The following is an 8,033-nucleotide window of genomic DNA, read 5'->3' as shown; positions in this document are numbered from 1 at the left end:
AATGTCAGAAGAGCTTCGATACATTGAAGCAAGCTCTTATTTCAGCGCCAATGCTAGCCATGCCATCCGGGCAAGGAGACTTTGTGTTATATACCGATGCATCTAAGCTCGGGTTAGGCGCAGTATTGATGCAGCAAGGTCGGGTCATAGCTTATGCCTCCAGGCAGTTGAAAGTGCACGAGAAGAACTACCCGACGCACGATCTTGAGTTAGCCGCCGTTGTCTTCGCACTGAAAATTTGGAGACACTATCTATACGGCGAGAAATGCCAGATTTTCACCGACCACAAGAGTCTCAAATATTTCTTCACGCAGAAAGAGCTGAATATGAGACAGAGACGGTGGTTAGAACTTGTGAAAGATTACGACTGCGAAATTAGCTACCATCCGGGAAAGGCTAATGTTGTCGCAGACGCTTTGAGCAGAAAAGTGGCAGTTGTCGCTCAGTTGTCAGTTCAGAGACCGCTTCAGTCTGAGATTCAGAAGTTTGGTCTAGAGATTTATCGGGAGGGCAGAGCTCCTAGGCTTCTAATCTGACAGTCAAGTCCGATTTGCTAGACCGTATCCGGACAGGACAGTCTTCAGACGAGCAGCTACAGAAATGGAGACTAAAAGATGAGGCCAAGGGCAGTGTTCTTTATACCGTGTCAGACGGGATTGTGAGGTACAGAGGTAGAATGTGGGTGCCTAGTGGTGAATCGATCAGACAGGATATTTTGATAGAGGCACACGCATCTCCGTATTCTATCCATCCGGGAGGTACCAAGATGTATAAGGATCTCCAGATTTTGTATTGGTGGCCAGTGATGAAGAAAGACATCTGCCAATTTGTGTCAGAATGCCTCACTTGCCAGCAAGTAAAAGCTGAACATCAGAGGCTAGCAGGATTGGTTAAGCCACTCCCTATTTCCGAGTGGAAATGGGAGAATATCACTATGGACTTCGTCGTTGGATTGCCTAGATCAGTCAGAGGTTTTAATTATATTTGGGTTATAGTGGACCGACTCACTAAGTCAGCGCATTTTCTACCAGTGAAGACGACTTACTCCATGACGCAGTATGCAGAGCTTTATATCCGGGAGATAGTCCGTTTGCATGGGTTTCCAGTTTCTATTGTGTCCGACAGGGACCTGAAGTTTACATCGTCCTTCTGGAAGAGCTTACATGCAGCCATAGGGACAAAGTTGCTTTTCAGTACAGCATTTCACCCGCAGACGGATGGCCAGTCTGAGCGAGTGATACAAATTTTGGAGGATTTGCTGAGAGCCTGTATGATTGATTTTCAGGGAACTTGGGAGTCTAAGCTACCTCTAGTGGAGTTCACCTACAACAACAGCTTCCAAGCATCTATTGGTATGGCTCCCTATGAGGCGTTGTATGGGAGGAAGTGTAGATCACCGGTTCATTGAGATGAAGTTGGTGAGAGAGCAGAACTTGGTCCAGAGATAGTTCAGCAGACTGCAGACGTGGTGGTCAAGATTCGTGACAGAATGAAGACTGCCCAAAGCCGTCAGAAGAGCTATGCTGATAAGAGGAGGAGAGAACTCGAGTTTGCCGTTGGTGATCACGTATTCGTCAAGATAGCACCTATGAAGGGTGTTATGAGATTTGGGAAAAGAGGCAAGCTCAGTTCGAGGTTTATTGGACCGTTTGAGATTCTTGACAGAGTTGGGACATTAGCTTATCGTGTAGCCCTTCCGTCGAATATGGCCGGAGTGCACAATGTCTTCCATGTCTCGATGCTGAGGAAATATCTGGCGAATCCATCGCACATTCTGAGTTATGAGCCGTTGCAGTTGGCTCCAGACCTATCTTATGAGGAGAAACCGATCCAAATCCTAGACAGGCAAGAGCGTAGGCTCGAGAACAAAGTGACTAAGCTAGTCAAAGTTTGGTGGCTAAACCAATCAGTGGAAGAAGCCACTTGGGAGTCAGAGGCCGACATGAGACTTCGCTACCCGGAGTTGTTCGGTAAGACTTAATTTCGAGGACGAAATTTTTATAAGTGGAGGAGGAACTGTAGTGCCCAAATTCAGTACACGTATAACCCATGCATTTATTTAATTAGTTAATCATTTAATTAATTTTAAATGAGTTTTAGCCATGCATATGTTTATGGCGATGCACGTTAAAATGTCTTTCGAGTTTCATGTTTCAGGCGATTATTCGAGGCGGGATAGAGGAAGAGACCGGTGACGATCGTTGGAAATTTTATGCGGTATTTTATTTTAAGTCAGGAATGGGGCATTTTAAATAATTTATTAAGTTGTAGCATTTTTTTTAAACTTGAATCACTTGTTTAGTAATTTGAGAGTTTAAAACTTTTAAAATTAACCTTTTGGTGTGTGTTATTTTAAAGTAGGAGTTTGTTTAAAATTTAGTGTGTTTTTATTCTAATTAGGGGATTATATTTAAAAAGGTTGTAGAGATAGTATTCTCTTTAATTTGTTAATTGAGTAACATTTTAACTAGCATTTAAATTAGCATATAATTAGTATGTTAATTATTTAATTAAGCCAAATTTCAATCCCCTAATCTAGCCAAACACACACACACACTACAAGGTTTGCTCACACTTTTACACACACTCCTCACGTGAAACACACAACACACACACACACACTTTTATTTTCAGATTTTAAAAGAAAGACCTAGGGTGGTTCTTGGCACCAAAGCAGCCGTCCCCTTCTCCCCTAAACTTCCAGCAATTTTCGGGTGTCTTTCTTCAAAGATTTTAGCGCCACAATCGTCCCGGATTGAGCCTCGCACTGTCTCCGCTTCGGTATCGTCGTATCGGTATTTTTAATATCAAAAGGCACGTATATTCTGTTCTTGATGCATCGATCATGTCATAATATGTGTGCGTTGTTATTTATGCGTAAAACCATGTGTATGATGTGTAGGAGTTTGAGCAATCATGTTTAAATCGCTTTTGAAACCCTCTTTAGATCTGAAATTTACGTTTTTACTGTTCTGGTTGAAACTGCGATTTTTCAGTCGTGATTTTGAGAAAACTTTCAACTACAAAATTGTATAACTTTTCGATGCCTTCGATTTGATATAAAATTCGAGTTTTTTGGATGAAAATTGAGTGAGTTATGGCGTTTTTTGTGGGACTGCTCAAACTGCGACTTTTACGAAAATTGTGTTCTTGAAGTTATTTGTTGCAGGATTTGTTGGAAATCGACGGGTGATTGTTGCTGCGTCTAGGGATGATCGGTATGATGTTGGGTCGTTATTTATCGTTTCGTTCGGTGTTGATAGGCACTAGAATGCACAAGAAGTCGTAGGAACCAACTGGTGTCAATTGCCGCGTTTCCTCAAATTGTATGTATCGTAGGGGAACGTCGTGGTTTGGGTGTTCGTACGAGTTTAGATCGATGCTATGGTGTCTTAGGATGATCTCAAGGTGTTTAATTCCGTTCCATTAGTCGTTCGATTGGGAGAATAGATATTGTGTAAGTTTTCCTCGCAGGTTCAGAAAATCGAGGCCACACGGACCCCTACACGGACCCTTACACGGGGTCCGTGCCTTTGTTTCTCCTCGGTGTTTTTTTCCAGAGTCTACACGGATCCTGTCACGGGGTCCGTGCCCACCCTTCCTTTCGAGCCTTCTCACCCGAGTCTACACGGACCCCTACACGGAGGTAGGCACGGGGTCAGTGTCCTTCTATTTTGGGAAAAATTTTATACTATGCTTGGAGGTTCGATGTCTCGGTTTAGTACAAATGGGGTACAAGGTCGAGTCCTAGGAATTGTAGAACGTTCTGAGGGATTAAACGAACTCGTGAGTAAGCTTGATTATTATGTCTAAGTACATCAGGTAAGCATTCGAATTCATGTTAGTATGTGCAGCAACGGCCCCGATCGAAGTCCAACGAATCCCTCAACGCCAAGTAAGTATGTACGACGTGCAAGAAAATATTTTAAGATTTTGAGGTATGCTAAATGTCTTGTGACCAAATTATGTTTAGGATTGGAAAGCGTTAAATTATGAACGGGGACCAATCCGCCCGTTAAATTATGAACGGTTTAGATCGAGGTTGGAAAGCGTTAAATTATGAACGTGGACCAACCAGCCCGTTAAATTATGAACGGAGATCTTATGTATGTGGCAGTGGATACGTCCCTGTCAGCCCAGTATTGTGGTGTGTCTGATCAGGCGTTTATTATGTATGGGTCACTTGCTTTGAAACATCATCTACACAAAATGATGAAGTTATGTATGTTCAAGTATGCAGTATGTTATGAAAGTTTATGTTGTTGGCACGTCTAGTTATGTACGTACGTATGTTCAAGTTTATTATGCAAGCTCAAGTTTCAAGTTATGTACGTTCTATTTTTAAGATGCATGCGATTTTATTATGTAGTACTCGTTATCCCAGTTTATACGTGTTGAGTCTTTAGACTCACTAGACTTGATCGATGCAGGTGAGTACGTTGATGAGGAGACCGGAGGTGACGACCAAGGGGCAGGCTTGGACTGAGTGGGAGGCTAAACCCGAGGACCGCCAAGTTTATGTTCTTAAGCAAAATATTAAAATACTCTGATTTTATGATTTAGACGTGAGATGTTTTGAGACAGCTTTTCTTTTAGCAAATTTTAGTTTGTGATGTTGATTTCAAATATTATTTTGATGAATGATGAATGACGACCGTATGAATTTTATATTAAATAAAAATTTTTAATTTTTCCGCAAATTTTGAGTATGAAAAGTACAGTACGTTACATTTACCTTGAGAAAATTGAATTTTGATTCAGTAATTCGAAGTAAGATTGGTATTAAATTTTATTAATTTAAGATTGTAACTAGTAATGATAAGAATAGTCAAAATTTGAATAGATGGTGATAGGATAACCGAGCCTAGGATTCGGTGGTCAATATCATTGGAATTAAGGGAGTCGGACATGTCCCCTTATTGTTCCAAATTCTGTTGAGAACATAAGCATGAGAAATGTACTTGTGGCACCAGGTAGATATCTTTGGAAGTTAGGATAATAATTTCTTATCTTTTTTTGTTTAGTCTTAAATATAACCTTGACATTATCTAGGAATTTAAAATAACAAACTCAATTATTAAATTTCTGGCTGGATATCAAATTGTCGTAATTCGAAGGGAATGAGAGAAGAGCAATTAAATAGGATTTACTATGTAGATAAGAATATCCCAACAAAAATAATTAAAAGATTTACAATAATGAATAAAATTAATGATAATAATAATGAAAATAAATATAGTAAATCACGAATTACGATTTTGATTGTAGGATATGATTTTTAAATGTTTATTAGGATGTGAGATTTTAGTAGTTTAGGATAGAATCGAATTTTCACCAAATCTCACCGAATCCATCCAATTTATCAAGAGTGATTTAAATTTAAAAATCAAATCAAATCTTTGAAGATAAAGTGTTGTCATTATTCAAATTTCAAAGTTGGATTAATCCTACCCGATTTACGAGAGAAATATGTAATTATATTTATATATTAACTAAAAGATAAATATAAATTAAAATGGATGTCAAGAAATCGAATCTAATCAAATTCTTGAGATTGATTAAACTAGATTGAAAACCATTAAACTATGGGAATAAGGATTAATTAAAAATAATTAAAAAGAAATATTTAATAATTTAATGGATTAAGAAGATATATATCTGGCCCATCCCACATTCTGGAGGTAGAATCCTGAATCCTTGGTGAGTGAAAGGAACCTAAATGGAAATCTAGTGTATGAAGAAGTCCCAATCCAAATCGTGGACACGAAAGATCAAGTCTTGAGGCGAAGAACCACCCCTTATGTCAAGGTCCAATGGTCAAACCATACAGCACAAGAAGTAACATGGGAGCTAGAGGAAAGGATGCGCCAACTCTACCATACCTCTTCTTATAAGAAGGGAGGGATGTGAGGCCCAAGCCCTTGAGCCCAATTATAACCTCGGCCCAACTTTGTCCTAGGTATTTAAAACTTTTAACCTTTCACCTTTCTCATTCTACTCTACGGTAACAAAATTAATTCTCTCAAAACACTCTCTCCCTCTCTACAAAAAACGTGAAAAAGTTCCATCTGGGAGGGGATTCAAGTTCTCTTAGAGACAACCTTAATTTCAATACTAGCAAAAGATTATAAGTGGAACGTGTATTTTCTTTATACGTTATAATATATATCTCCATGATATTTTAAGTTTAAGTATATGATGTATTACATGACGATTGTTTTCAATAAATAATTTTGGTGATGTCTTGATCTTGTTTGTGTCTTTGTCTAGTAGGGTAAAACTAAACATTCATGATCCAATCTGAGGAGTTAAGCCAGATAAATATGATCCTCTCTGGGGAATTAAGCCAGATATTTGACGTTTATTGTTTTCTGTTTTAGTTCTACTCGTGAATAAGTTTTAAATATATGATCTAGTAATAAGTAAAATATTATAATGTTTTTTTATAAAAACTTGAAGATATGCTATATCCAATTACTGAGTGACAACCATATCACTCACCCTTTACATTTCATTTCAGATGAGAATGAGATAGAAGAGCAAGAATCGGCTGAATTTTGGGGATGGTGATTTGGCTAAAAAATTTATAATTCTTTGTGTAGTGTTGACATTTATTTGAATAAGTTGAACACTAGATTTGTTCTTTTTGTCATTGGTTTGTAAGACAATGAAATTGTTGAATAAATTTATTTTAGAATAAAAATGTTGTTAAGGATTAGTGTTCTTGGTCTATTTAATTATTGCATTTCAAGAACATTGCCGATGTTCATGCCATGCATCCCGGGGCGTGACAGCAACTCAAATCTTTTGAACCGTACAACAGCTCAAACACCATGTTTCGATTGATCTATCAAGTAAGAACAATTATTGCACCCAATGGATGAGATATTTATATGAGAGTTGAAAGTTAAAATTTGCAATTCAAAAAACTTTCATTAAAAAAACAATAAAATACAATTTTCATTTCAACAAATGTGTTAGGTTTGGCTCAACTTTCCTCCGGTCCATTACCATAGCCCATCCTCTTCCAACCATTTTTTCGTCTAGGCTGTTGTGTTTAAATAAGCATCTCTTCCTTTTCACTTGATTGAGGGCCGCCTCAGAACGTTTCTTCTTCTCCAGATTGTTGGAGCTGCCGACTTGAGAGAAGAGAAAGCTTGAGACTTGAGAGAAAAAATATTGCTTCGTGCGCGTCTTCCTTCGGTGACTGAGTGTCTTCGGTGTTCTCTTTGCTTTGTGCTACTCTGTATGTTTCTCTCTCGTTTTCACGTTATTGAAGGGGCTGAATCTGGATCTCTATTTTATCTTGATCCATGTGGGTATAAACCTTATCTCAAATTTTATTCCTTTATCTTATATTTTCTTCCCAAATTTCGAAATGATGTCTCAAAATTTTCAAAATTCACTTGTTTATAACAAATATATTTAAATTCTTTGATCTTGGCCTATTTATTTATCTCAAAATCAGTGTATATATATATATATATATATATATATATATATATATATATATATATATATATATATAATATCATCTTAAATTTCGAGCTCCATAGATATTACACACACTATTTAATAATTCTACACAACTTTCGATAGTCATGATAATCTTAAATAATAAAAAATCTTGGATAACCTAGTACAACTTTCATAAAAAAAAAATATCCAAGTTTAGAATTTGTGGGTTTTACAATAGTCAAGATGTCTAAAATTTTTAAATTAAATGACCTCTTAAGTTTGACGATAAATCGCCACTAAAAAAATTTAATAATAAGAAACCAAGAACTATAGTATGAAAGTAACAAAATAAGTTTTCAGCCACAAAAATTTTTAAACTCATATATTGTTCTTTGATAGCGTATAATCTTATCTGCTATATTTGCAGTCGATATATTTTTGAATTGAAATCCAAGACATTAAATTCTCAAGTCAACAATGTTTATCACATTAACATGTTGAGACATATAATGCGTTCAACTGATTGTTCATGAATCATATCTGACATTAATCGCCTAAAACTAATCATTATGTCC

Source organism: Primulina eburnea, chromosome 1 (genome assembly GCF_022965805.1).
Source record: "Primulina eburnea isolate SZY01 chromosome 1, ASM2296580v1, whole genome shotgun sequence".
Classification (NCBI taxonomy): Eukaryota; Viridiplantae; Streptophyta; class Magnoliopsida; order Lamiales; family Gesneriaceae; genus Primulina; species Primulina eburnea.
The sequence above is the reverse complement of the archived record's forward strand: the minus strand, read 5'-3'. Positions refer to the sequence as shown.